Source organism: Triticum dicoccoides, chromosome 2A, assembly GCF_002162155.2.
Source record: "Triticum dicoccoides isolate Atlit2015 ecotype Zavitan chromosome 2A, WEW_v2.0, whole genome shotgun sequence".
NCBI classification, from domain to species: Eukaryota; Viridiplantae; Streptophyta; class Magnoliopsida; order Poales; family Poaceae; genus Triticum; species Triticum dicoccoides.
This window is the reverse complement of record NC_041382.1, coordinates 639,774,550-639,789,436: the sequence shown is the minus strand read 5'-3', so window position 1 is coordinate 639,789,436 and position 14,887 is coordinate 639,774,550.

Here is a 14,887-nt window from a genome sequence, read left to right as displayed (position 1 = left end):
AAGATGATGACAGTTCTACTGTCTCTGTCAGCGAGTGGGGCAAAGAGGGGTTAATTAGGCAATGAGAGCATGAGCAGGGAAAGCCGGAAAAAGATTCCTCGGTGTGTATCCTAGCTGTAGGCGCAGGCCGGTAATAATAACTACACAACTCAATCATGCAATTCTACCGGATTAGACTGTACCCGTAGCCATCACTAGCGCGCGCGGGTTGATGGATCTGAAAAGGGGCCTGGATCATGCGGCAGCACCATAAACAAACTAGTCGAGGAACAGGTAAAGAGGGCTTGCCCATGAGCTCCGATTGGATCAGAAGCTCGGAATCATTACGACGCGGAAAGTGACGGTAAATTTGGTGGTAAGTGGCCGATAATGACCCCCACGCGGCCTAACACGACCACCTCGCCCGTTCACACCGGCAGGCTGCGCTTTACAGTACAGTCCTCCCTGTTTTTCTTTCTACTCCTGTTCCTTGGGCTAATCTCAGACCAGCTTTACCTTGGGAATTCAGCCAATTTTTTAACTGGATTAAGTGCGGTTACTCTCAGACCAGCTTTACCTTGGTATATAACGTATGTGGAGAACCGACAGTCGACTGCCAGCCCGCTGAAATTCCCTCGGTTCCTCTCCAGTTATCAGTGTCCAGTTTCTTTTTCTCTTGATGGCGATGCATGTTCAGAGCAAGGAAGGAGCGAAAAGACAGTTTACAGGTTGGCGTTTCGGTTTTCGTCATTATGCTCTCTCCGCACACCACTACTCGCTGGATCCATGTGCGGACCAGTGCCCACAAGTACATCAACATCATGCTTATGGTTATGGCACCGGACATCGGTGCCCACCTACGAGTTCTCGTTTTCACTCGGTTCCTCTGTCAAAGCCTGTTTAGCCGTCGCTCACATTCAGTTAAGACAGACTGAGGTTCAGTTAAGGGACGGTACAGATCAAGTGCAGTTGTGAAGATCCAACGGCTCGCATTCGCTCGCCTATTTACTGTACTGTTTCACCGTCCTTTTCAACTGTTTATCTTCTACCGTTGTCGGGCTATATAAAACCGAGCGCCTAGTGCCCATAACTCATTCCCCATTTCAGAGAAAATGCTACTACACTATCAACTTATATCTTATAGTAGAAATGGATATTTGCCGGTGTATGTTGTTTTCCTGATCCAGATCGAAACCCTAGCTCGAGTTCATCCCCAAATCCCTCGATCCGGTACTTTGGGGCATGACAATTGGTATCATGAGCCTGGTCTCTCCTTGCGAGCGTTTCCATTTCCGGGGGTGGGGGCGTAGAAATTTTCCGCCATCCTCCCCTTTTTCTCGGCGACAGCGATCATGTTGGCGGCGCTAGTGGCGGGGAATTTTGGGGGCATTGCCAGCGGTAGATCGGTGGAGTTGGTGGCGGTAGACAAATCTGGCGGCAGTTTGTGAGCACCTTACTCGAGTGGTAAAATTCCGGGTGAAGAACGAACGGTGTTGTATCTAGAGGCAGGACCATGGGCTCTATTTGGGTTACCAGTTGTCCTGGTAGTAAAATTCCTCTCGGGGTTTATTAGTCACTATGAGTCATTCTATAGCTTTTTTCTTCTTTTCTTTTAGCCTTGTTCCTCATCTTGAGGAACCTTTTGTACTTTTGTTCTTCTGGTTCTAATAAAATGTTGTGGGGTGTAAGCCCTGCAGTCTTCAAGGTCAAACAAAAGGCAGATGTGATCATGAATCGTGAGGAAACGGCTGAGCTTAAGGAAGATTCTGCTTAGGAAGGATGTACTATCCATAAAATTCAAACAAGACAGTATGAACAAGGTAATTGGGAGTGTGCAAATGACATTTATGGCTTTCAGTCAACACCTCTCTACAATTACAGATGTCCTTAAATCCTTGAACGACAATGATTCATCTATTATGTATTCCCTCCCCTGAGTACATTGGGTGGTACTGATGCTCATGAGGAAACTGAACAAGAAGCACTAAAAAACCCATGGAACAACAAAAGGAAGCAACATAAATTCCTGCTAGGCCTTTGACTGAAGAATTACGCAAGTGATGGTGTCCTGGATAAGGGGGTACTAACCCAGTCAGCCCATTCTCTTCGGGATGGGCCGACGAACCATCATTCGTGGTCAAGATGGACTCCGGAGGCCGCACACAGGAGGCATGATCACGACTGCCACTCCCGAAGACTTGGCGTACACTCTAAGATCTCTGTCACCGCCTAGATCCTAGCTACCGACCTTGTAACCCTAGATACGCTCTCTGGCGTGTATATAAGCCATATGGTTTAGCCCGTAGAAGGGACATCAACGCAAAATCATTCACCTAGCCCTAAAGTTAGACCACACATTACGACCTCAAGGTAGATCAACCTTGTACTTGATACATCTCCATCAATATAAACAAGACCATGACGTAGGGTTTTACCTCCATCAAGAGGGCCCGAACCTGGGTAAACATCGTCTCCTTCGTGATACGTCCATTTTGCATCATGCTTTTATATTGATATTTATTGTCTTATGAGTTGTTATTACACATTATATCACAATACTTATGCCTTTTCTCTCTTATTTTATAAGGTTTACATGAAGAGTGAGAATGCCGGCAGCTAGAATTCTAGACAGGAAAAGGAGCAAATATTAGAGACCTATTATGCACAACTCCAAAAGTCCTGAAACTTCACGGAGAATTATTTTGGAATATATGAAAAATATTGGGCGAAGAAAGCACCAGAGGGGGCCACCTGACATCCACAAGGGTGGGGGCGCGCGTCCTGCCCCCTGGGCGCGCCCCCTTGCCTTGTGGGCCACCTAGTAGGCCCTCGATGTCCATCTTCGGCTATATGGTGTGTTTTGACCTAGAAAAAATCAGAAGGAACCTTTCGGGACGAAGCGCCGCCGTCTCGAGGCGGAACTTGGGCAGAACCAATCTACGGCTCCGGCGGAGCTGTTCTGCCGGGGAAACTTCCCTCCGGGAGGGGGAAATCAAAGCCATCATCATCACCAACGATCCTCTCATCGAGAGGGGGTCAATCTCCATCAACATCTTCACCAGAACCATCTCCTCTCAAACTCTAGTTCATCTCTTGTATCCGATCTTTGTCCCAAAACCTCAGATTGGTACCTGGGGTTGCTAGTAGTGTTGATTACTCCTTGTAGTTGATGCTAGTTGGTTTATTCGGCGGAAGATCATATGCTCAGATCCTTAATGATAATTAATACTCCTCTAATTATGAACATGAATATGCTTTGTGAGTAGTTACGTTTGTTCCTGAGGACATGGGAGAAGTCTTGTTATAAGTAATCATGTGAATTTGGCATTCGCTTGATATTTTGATGAGATGTATGTTGTATTTCCTCTAGTGGTGTTATGTGAATGTCGACTACATGATTATGGCCTAGGGGAAGGCATTGGGAAGTAACAAGTAGATGATGGGTTGCTAGAGTAACAGAAGCTTAAACCCTATTTTATGTGTTGCTTGGTAAGGGGCTGATTTGGACCCATATGTTTCATGCTATGGTTAGATTTATCTTAATTCTTCTTTCGTAGTTGCGGATGCTTGCAAGAGGGGTTAATCATAAGTGGGAGGCCTATCCAAGGAAGGGCAGCACCCAAGCACCAGTCCACCCACATATCAAATTATCAAAGTAACGAACGTGAATCATATAAGCATGATGAAACCTAGCTTGATAGTAATTCTCATGTGTCCTAGGGAGCGCTTTGCTTTATATAAGAGTTCGTCCAGGCTTGTCCTTTGCTACAAAAAGGATTGGGCCACCTTGCTGCACCTTAGTTACTCTTGTTACTTGTTACCCGTTATGAATTATCTTATCACACAACTATTTGTTACCGATAATTTCAGTGCTTGCAAAGAATACCTTGCCGAAAATCGCTTGCCATTTCCTTCTGCTCCTCGTTGGGTTTGACACTCTTACTTATCGACAGGACTACGATAGATCCCCTATACTTGTGGGTCATCACTTCATTCCTGTTACCCTCGATCTGAGATCCACAGCTCGGGGTCCCCCTACCCCAAGGTCTGCCAGTTTTGACACCGACCGCAAGTGTTTGTTAGTGAAGCAAGAGAGAACAAGACAAATCACTATGCTAAATTCGCAGAGATTACCTCCCGCAATATAGGATGGCGTTAGGGACCTCCTTCTTTTAGCAGAGTTACTGGCTTTGAGCTTCAATCTGAAGCTACTTCACCTACTGCACCCATGAGAACTGCAAGAACTTCGGCTTTCAATGTAGCACCACAACCTAAAGTTAATGCCTTATGGGATGAATACTACAGAAACTATCAAAAAATGAGAATCCAATTTCTGAAATCAATTATAATTGGCCATACAATGAAATTTTCCAAGTTTGATGATCGAAATCTAGGAGGTTGAATAAGAAAATGTGAAAATTATTTCTAGATATATGGCAGGACCTCCAAATGTTACAAAGTTCCACTTGGTCAACTATATATGACAGGCAAAGCAGATATTTGGCTGCGAAGATCTGGCATTCTAAAGAAATAACTGTTGGGAGATGTAGCATGCAATTTCAAAAATTTCCTACTCTCACGCAAGATCTATGTAGGAGATGCATAGCAACGAGAGGGGGAGAGTGTGTCCATGTACCCTCATAGACCGAAAGCGGAAGCGTTTGACAACTCGGATGATGTAGTCGAACTTTTTCTCGTTCCAACCGATCAAGCACCAAACGCACGGCACCTCCGAGTTCTGCACATGTTCAGCTCGATGACGTCCCTCGAACTCTTGATCCAGCAAAGTGTCGAGGGAGAGTTTCGTCAGCACGACGGCGTGGTGATGGTGAAGTGATTCGCGCAGGGCTTCTCCTAAGCACTACATGAATATGACCGAAGGCGTAAACTGGGGGGGCGCACACGGCTAACAACTGCCTCTATATATATATATGTGTGTGTGTGTGTGTGTGTGTGTGTGTGTGTGTGTGTGTGTGTCTATATATATATAGAGGCAGCCAAGGGGGTGCCCCATGTAGGAGTAATCCTACTTGGGCGCCTCCCAATTCGGCCCCCCCCTCCATATTCATCCGGAGGGGGAAGGAAGGAGGAGGGAGGACAGAAGGAAGGGGAAGGCCGAATTGCTCCCCTTCCTTTCTCTCTTCCCCTCTTTCCGTCCCCCTTATTTTCGGCCTACATGGGGCGCACCAGCCCCTAGGAGATGGTATGTCCCCTTCTTGGCCCATTAGACCCATGTAGTTGCCGGGGGGGATGCCCGGAACCCCTTCTGGTGACCGATATGTACCCGGTACCCCTAGAACACTTCCGGTGTCCGAATATCATCGTCCAATATATGAATCTTTACCTCTCGACCATTTCGAGTCTCCTCGTAATGTCATGATCTCATCCGAGACTCCGAACAATATTCGGTCACCAAATCACATAACTCATATAATACAAAGTCGTCATCAAACGTTAAGTGTGCGGACCCTACGGGTTCGAGAACTATGTAGACATGACCGAGACACCTCTTCGGTCAATAACCAACAGCGGAACCTAGATGCTCATATTGGTTCTCACATATTCTACGAAGATCTTTATCGGTTGTACCGTAATGACAACATACGTTATTCCCTTTGTCATCGGTATGTTACTTGCCCGAGATTCGATCGTCGGTATCTTCATACCTAGTTCGATCTCGTTACTGGCAAGTCTCTTTACTCGTTCCGTAATACATCATCCCGTAACTAACTCATTAGTCACATTTCTTGCAAGGCTTATCATGATGTGTATTGCCGAGAGGGCCCAAAGATACCTCTCTGATACTCGGAGTGACAAATCCTAATCTCGATCAATGCCAACCCAGCAAACACCTTTGGAGATACTTGTAGAGCATCTCTATAATCACCCAGTTATGTTGTGACGTTTGATAGCACACAAGGTATTCCTCCGGTACCGGGAGTTGCATAATCTCATGGTCAAAGGAATATGTATATGACATGAAGAAAACAATAGCAATAAAACTTAACGATCATTATGCTAAGCTAACGAATCGGTCTTGTCCATCACATCATTCTCCTAATGATGTGACCACATTCATCAAATGACAACACATGTCTATGGTTAGGAAACTTAACCATCTTTGATTAACGAGCTAGTCTAGTAGAGGCTTGCTAGGGACACGGTGTTTTGTCTATGTATCCACACATGTATCAACTTTCCGGTTAATACAATTCTAGCATGAATAATAAACATTTATCATGATATAAGGAAATATAAAATAAAAACTTTATTATTGCCTATAGGGCATATTTCCTTCAATAACTCACTTGGCAACAACTTTGTGAGGATGTGTTGCACAGTTTTTCCCCTACTAGCTCATATGACTTGACAGATAGATTTAACTCTCTAAAACAAAATAGTTTAAGCATCAATGAATACACTGATAGATATGAGGATTTGATGGCAGAAATGCAAGATGATGATCCCACATTGTGAGAGGAATGGTTTATCAAATGTTGTGTGAATGCGATGAGATCTCATATTAATTTTCAATGAAGACCTATTCGTCCTCTTACTCTTACTAAAGCTTACTTGTTGGCAATTAACATAGAACAATCATTATCCCCAAAGAAAGTTATCAATTACAAGGCCAGAAAATGGAAATATCACCTTACAATGCTTTAAAGTATGTGGGCTTTGACAATAAACAAGCAGACTTAAGCTCAAGTGGCAATTCAGATAGAAAGAGAAAAGGGAAGTGTTGGAGATATGGAGATGCTTGCTTCCATGGGTATGAATGCAAATGATACATCTCCAACATATCTATAATTTTTTATTGTTCCATGCTATTAAAGTATCATTCTTGGATGTTTTATACTCATTTACTAACAACTTAATATCATTTTTTGGGACTAGCCTATTGACATAGTGCCCAGTGCCATTTGTTGTTTTCTGCTTGTTTTTCACTTTGCAATCAATACCAAACGAAGTCCAAATGCCACAAAACTTCTTGGAGATTTTTTCTGGACGGAACACACCCAGGGAGCCAAATAAGTGCATCATAGAAGGCCCATGGGGCCCACTAGGCACCAGGGCGTGCCAGAAGGCCCAGGCACTCCCTGGTGTGTAGTGGGGCCCGCGGGAGGCTTCTCCACCGACCTTCGCTCTATAAATACTCTAAAATTCCCAAAAAAAACTAGGGGAGTCGATGAAACACAATTACGGTCGCCGCAAGTTCTAGAACCATGAGATCCAATCTAGATGCCTTCTTCGGCACTCAGCCGGGGGGTCAACGATCATGGAGGGGTTCTTCATCATCACCCTTGCCCCTCGGATGATGCGTGAGTAGTTTTCCACAGACCTACGGGTCCACAGCTAGTAGCTAGATGGCTTCTTCTCTCTTTTTGATCTTCAATACAATGTTCTCATCGATGTTCATGGAGATCTATTTGATGTAATGACTTCTTGCAGTGTGTTTGTTGGGATCCGATGAATTGCGAGTTTATGATCAGATCTATCTATGAATATTATTTGAGTCTTTGTTGAACTCTTTTATGCATGATTGTTATGGCCTCGTATTTCTTCTTTGAAACTTTGGTTTGGTTTGGCCAACTAGATTGATTTTTCTTGCCATGGGAAGAGGTGCTTTGTGACGGGTTCGATCTTGCGGTGCTCAATCTCAGTGATAGAAGGAGACATGACACGCATGTATCTTTGCCATTAAGGATAAAAAGATGGGGTCTATTCCTACATGAATAGATCTTTTCTACATCATGTCATCATTCTTATTGCATTACTCTATTTTTCCAAGAACTTAATACACTAGATGCATGCTGGATACCGGTCGATGTGTGGAGTAACAGTAGTAGATGAAGGCAGGAATCGGTCTACTAATCTTGGACGCGATGCCTATATACATGATCATTGCCTTGGATATTGTCATAATTATTTGCTCTTCTGTTAATTGCCCAACAGTAATTTGTTTACCCACCGTATGCTATTTTCTCGAGAGAAGCCTCTAGTGAAATCTATGGCCCTCGGGTCTATTTCCTATCATATTAAAACCAAAAATACCTTTCTGCACTTTTTCTTATTTATTTTATTTTGTGTTTTTGCTAGATCTATTTATCGAATCCTATACAAATTAACATATCTCAGTACCGAGGATGGATTGACAACCCCTCTTACGCGTTGGGTTGCAAGTTTTTGTTGTTTGTGTGCAGGTGTTGTTTATATAGTGTTGCTTGGTTCTCCTACTGGATTGATAACCTTGGTTCAAAACTGAGGGAAATACTTACCATTGATGTGCTGCATCATCCTCTCCTCTTCAGGGAATTACCAACGCAGATATAAGCAATCAGGAAGAATTGATGGTGCTGTTATCCGGGAGGATTCACGTCTCCCATCAACTTGCGAATTTCTGGCGCCGTTGCTGGCGAGACATCATCAACATCTATCAGGTTCCTACGCACAAACTCTCATCTCCTTGCAATTACTTTATTTACCATTTGCTCTCGTTTTCATCTCCCCCACTTCTAAAACCTTTTTGCAAAAAATACAAAAATATTTTTTTTGTTTGTCTTTTTCTCGTTCGATCTTTTGTTTGCTTGTGTTCTTGTTTGCGTAGTCATGATGTCTCAAAGAAAGTATTATGATATTCCTTACCCCAACATCTTGCTGTAAATTGAGAAAAATACTAAGGAATACATGACTCTACAATTCGAGCATAATATTTTTTTTACCAAAGAACTTAAAGAACACTCTATTGTGTTAGATGCTATAACAAAACAACTTGATCATGTCAACAGGGAGGTTGCTAAATTCCAATCTCATTATGCTCATATTGAAAATTTGCTTGGAAAAATATCTAATGCACAAGCCACACTAGTAAATCAAATGGCTGCTAAGTCAGAATCTCTAGAGGATAGTAATGATGAAGATGTTAAAATGATTGGTGTTTATTCTATTGATTCCTTGTTTAGTAATGTTAAAATTGATTATAAGAGAACTTAAGAAGAGTCAACTTTAGCTAGAAGGCATCCTCATAATTCGGAGGGTGAAAATCTTGTTGAAAAAATTGATAAAAGTGGGTTTGGAGAGGTAAGAACTTTAACTAGTGATGTGCCCACTCTTTTGGATTACAAAGACTTTAAGTATGATAGTTTCTCTTCGATTGAATGTATTTATTTGTTGCAATCCATGATAAATTCACCCAATGCCTATGAACAAAATAAAGCTTTTACTAAACATGTTGTAGAAGCTATGATGAAAGCTTTAGAAGAAAAGGTAGAACTAGAGATTTAATTCCTAGAAAATTATATGATGAATGGGAACCCACCATTAAATTTAAGATTAAAAATTATGAGTGCCATGCTTTATGTGATTTGGGTGCTAGTGTTTCCACAATTCTGAAGTCTCTATGTGATGTACTTGGTTTTACCAATATTGAAGAATGTTCTCTTAATTTGAACTTGGCGGATTCTACTATTAAAAGCCTTTGGGAAGAATTAATGATGTTCTTATTCTTGCAAATAGGAACTATGTGCCCATAGATTTTATTGTTCTTGATATTGATTGCAATCTACTTGTCCTATAATACTTGGTAGACCGTTTTTATGAACTATAGGTGTCATGATTTATATGAAAGAAGGGAATATTAAATTTTAGTTTCCATTAAGAAATGGTATGGAACACTTCCCTGGAACTAGAATTAAGCCACCATATGAATCATGTTGGGGAACGTAGCAATAATTAAAAAATTTCTACGCATCACCAAGATCAATCTATGGAGAGACTAGCAACGAGAGAGAGGGAAGTGCATCTTCATACCCTTGAAGATCGCAATGCGGAAGCGTTACACGAACGCGGATGAAGGAGTCATACTCGTAGCGATTCAGATCGCGGTTGATTCTGATCTAAGCGCCGAACAACGGCGCCTCCACGTTCAACACACGTACAGCCCGGGGACATATCCTCCTTCTTGATCCAGCAAGGGGGGAGGAGAAGTTGAGGCAGAACTCCAACAGCACGACGGCGTGGTGGTGATGGAGCTCGTGGTTCTCCGGCAGGGCTTCGCCAAGCGCTATGGAGGAGGAGGTGTAGGAGAGGGGGAGGGGCTGCGCCAAGGGAAGGGGTGCAGATGCCCTCTCTCTCCCTCACTAGATATAGGGGAAGGGGGGTGGAGGAGGTGCCCTAGGATTCCCTAGGGGAGGGGCGGCGGCCACAGGGAAAACCCTAGATGGGTTTGGGCGCCCCCACCCCTAGGAAACTTGCCCCCCAAGCCGGGAGGGGTGGCTGCCCTAGGGGAGGCGCCCCCACCTCTCCAAGTTACGTGAGATGGGGTGGGAGGGGCGCTCAGCCCGTTAGTGGGCTGATGTGCCCCCTCCCCTTGGCCCATAAGGCCCCCCAACGCTTGTCGGGGCCTCCGAAACCCCTTTCGGACACACTGGTCGTCACCCGGTACCCCGGAACAATTCCGGACTCCAATACCCTTCGTCCAATATATCAATCTTCACCTACGAACCATTACGGAACTCCTCGTCATGCCCGAGATCTCATCCGGGACTCCGAACAACCTTCGGTAACCACATACTATTTCCCATAACAACTCTAGCGTCACCGAACCTTAAGTGTGTAGACCCTACGGGTTCGGGAACCATGCAGACATTACCGAGACATCTCTCCGGCCAATAACCAATAGAGGGATCTAGATACCCATATTGGCTCCCACATGTTCCATGATGATCTCATCGGATGAACCACGATGCCGGGGATTCAATCAATCCCATATACAATTCCCTTTGTCTATCGGTATGTTACTTGCCCGAGATTCGATCGTCGGTATCCCCATACCTCATTCAATCTCATTACCGGCAAGTCTCTTTACTCGTTCCGTAACGCATGATCCCATGGCTAACTCATTAGTCACATTGAGCTCATTATGATGATGCATTACCGAGTGGGCCCAGAGATACCTCTCCGTCACACGGAGTGACAAATCCCAGTCTCGATTCGTGCCAACTCAACAGACACTTTCGGAGATACCCATAGTGTGCCTTTATAGCCACCCAGTTACGTTGTGACATTTGGCACACCCAAAGCATTCCTACGGTATCCGGGAGTTGCACAATCTCATGGTCTAAGGAAATGATACTTGACATTAGAAAAGCTTTAGCAGACGAACTATACGATCTTGTGCTATGCTTAGGATTGGGTCTTGTCCATCACATCATTCTCCTAATGATGTGATCCCATTATCCACGACATCCAATGTCCATGGTCAGGAAACCATAACCATCTATTAATCAACGAGCTAGTCAACTAGAGGCTTACTAGGGACATGTTGTGGTCTATGTATTAACACATGTATTACGGTTTCCAGTTAATATAATTATAGAATGAACAATCGACAATTATCATGAACAAGGAAATACAATAATAACCATTTTATTATTGCCTCTAGGGCATATTTCCAACAAATCAATCATGAGGGCAACCTATGGAGCAAAAAATAAAGATGACAATACTTGAATCTATGCATTATGCCTAGCTCGGGGCATAAAACGATAGCGCTTGTTGAGAGGCAACCCAATAAATAAAATATGTTTTCTCTTTTTCTTTCTATTTGTGTGTTGACAATTGTGCTACTTTTATGATTGTGTTTTTATGTTTTAATTAATGATTGTGCCAAGTAAAGCCTTTAGGATCATGTTGGGTGATAGTTGATTTGACCTTGTTGGAAAACAGAAACTTTTGCGCCCAACAACAGAATTGTTAAAAATCACATAAACGTAATAGAATTCTGAATTATTTTACACAAGATTGATATACAAATTGCCTACGTTGTCCTAATTTTTCAGCATTTTTGGAGTTACAGAAGTATGGTCAAAGTCCTGATTACTAGACTGTTTTGTTTTTGATAGATTCTGTTTTTGTTGCATTGTGTGCTTATTTCGATAAATCTATGGACTGTATAGGGGTATAAGCCATGGTAAAGTTAGAATACAGTACGTATAATGTAATAATAAAAGGTTTGCAATAGTACTTAAAGTGGTGATTTGCTTTATTATACTAATGGATCTCATGAAGATTTTTGTTAAGTTTGAGTGATTGAAGTTTTCAAGTTTTGGGTGAGATCACGATTGACGAAGGAATAAGGAGTGAAAAGAGCCTAAGCTTGGGGATGCTGATACATCTCCAACATATCTATAATTTTTGATTGTTCCATGCTGTTATATTATCAATCTTGGATGATTTATAATCATTTTATAGTCATTTTATATCATTCTTTGGTACTAACCTATTGACATAGTGCCAACTGCCAGTTCCTGTTTTTTCCGTGTTTTTTACATCGCAAAAAATCAATATCAGACGAAGTCCAAATGCCACGAAACTTTACGGAGATTTTTTATGGAACAGAAGGAACATGTTGGGACCTGGTTGCACCTGGGGGGGAGTCCCGAGGAGGGACAACCCACCAGGGCGCGCCAGGAGGCCCAGACACGCCCTGGTGGGTTGTGCCCACCTTGGGTGCCCCTCGGACCACCTCTTTGCTCTATAAATACCCAATGTTTCCAGAACCCTAGGGTAGTCGACGAAATATTCATACAGCCGCCGTAGAGTCCAGAACCACCAGATCCGATCTAGATACCATCTCGGATGGGGTTCACCACCTCCATTGGTGCCTCTCCGAGGATGCGTGAGTAGTTCTTTGTAGACCTTCGGGTCCGTAGTTAGTAGCTAGATGGCTTCATCTCTCTCTTGATTCTCAATACAATGGTCTCTTGGAGATCCATATGATGTAACTCTTTTCCGGTGTGTTTGTTGGGATCTGATGAACTTTCAGTTTATGATCAGATCTATCTTTTTATATCCATGAAAGTATTTGAGTTTCTTTGATCTCTTTTATGCATGATTGCTTATAGCCTCGTATTTCTTCTCCGATGTTTGGGTTTTGTTTGGCCAACTTGATCTATTTATCTTGCAATGGGAAGAGGTGCTTTGTAATGGGTTCGATCTTACGGTGCTTGATCCTAGTGACAAAAGGGGAACCGACACGTATGTATCGTTGCTACTAAGGATAAAACGATGGGGTCTATATCTACATAGATAGATCTTGTCTACATCATGTCATCATTCTTATTGCATTACTCCATTTCTCCATGAACTTAATACACTAGATGCATGCTCGATAGCGGTCGATGTGTGGGGTAATAGTAGTAGATGCAGGCAGGAGTCGGTCTACTAATCTTGGACGTGATGCCTATATAATGATCATTGCCTGGATATCGTCACAATTATTTGAAGTTCTATCAATTGCCTAACAGTAATTTGTTCACCCACCGCTTTGCTATTTTTCTCAAGAGAAGCCACTAGTGATACATACGGCCCCCGGGTCTCTTTCTCATATTATTTGCCTTCACGATCTATTTTATTTGCCTTTTATTTTCAGATCTATTAAACCAAAAATCTAAAAATACTTTGCTGCACATTATTTTATTTGCGATCTATTTATTCAATCTATTAAAACTTTCTCCCGTCACGCACCAATTTCTGGCACCGTTACCCGAAAGGGATTGACAACCCCTTTAACACGTCGGGTTGCGAGGATTTGTTATTTGTGTGCAAGGGTTGTTTACGTTGTGTTGCTTGGTTCTCCTACTGGTTCGATAACCTTGGTTTCATATCTCAGGGAAATACCTACCGCCACTGTGCTGCATCATCCCTTCCTCTTTGGGGAAATACCGACGTAGCTTCAAGCGACATCAAAAGGAATTTTTGGCGCCGTTGCTGGGGAGGATCTTCAACATATACCAGGTTCCTAATCACAAATCTCATCTCGTTCCAATTTACATTATTTGCCATTTGCCTCTCATTTTTCACTCCCCCACTTCACAAAAAAATATAGTTTTATTCGCCTCTCTTTTTCGTTCACCGTTTTCTTGCCAGATCTATTTTTGTGTGCAACCTTGTTTGCCATTATTATGGATAGTTCTTCCACTATCGCTTGCACTCCCGAGAATGATGTTCTCAACTTTAAACAAAGGGGAGGAAAAAATTAAAAGATGCTTGGTATAGGATTTGCAATGCTCATAATAGATCTACTCGTAAGCAATCTACCATTGTTCTTCTTCGTTGTTTTTATGTTAGCATCACCACTTGGTATGGATTCATCCTTGATACGATTAACGGTGGAAATGTCTTGATGTGTCCTTCTCTTGATGCCTTTAATGCTACGAGAAATTTAGTGGGCTCACCGCCACTTATGATTAATGAAACAACTTTGACTCTTGAGCATGTTATGGAAAGACTAGATGCTACTAAAAAGAAAATGCTCACCGAAGATCATATGGAAATTATAGATAAAAAGATTCATAATTTTTCTACCAATATTAGGTCAAAAGTGGGAGATATTCTTAAGTTGTTAAAAGACAAGGGTACCTTAATCCATGAAAGAATAGAAGAAAGTCTATCTCGGATTGATAAATTAGAAGAAATCTTTAGTAATCTAAGCACGGCTTTTGCTTCCGCTAACCCTATCGAGAAAACTCATGTAAGGAGGTGTAGATCCAAGAACAAGGGTGCAACTTCTAGTAATAGTAATAATGGAGATCTTAAGATGATTAGTGTTCACCCAGATTTTGTTGAAGTGATAAGAGATCCTTCTTGCAAGAATGAAATCTTTGAATTTATTCCTAGGAGTATTGTTATTGAAAATATTTATGCTAAATCTCTGAAGGATCCTAAGTGTTTGATTGAAGAGTTGGACAAGGATGACAAAACTTAGATCCTTGCTTTATGCCTAGCTAAGGGCATAAAACTATAGCGCTTGTTGGGAGGCAACCCAATGAATACATTTTGTTTTTGCTTTTTGCTTCCTATTTTTGTGTTAACACAATTATGCTACTGTTATTATTGTGTTTTTATG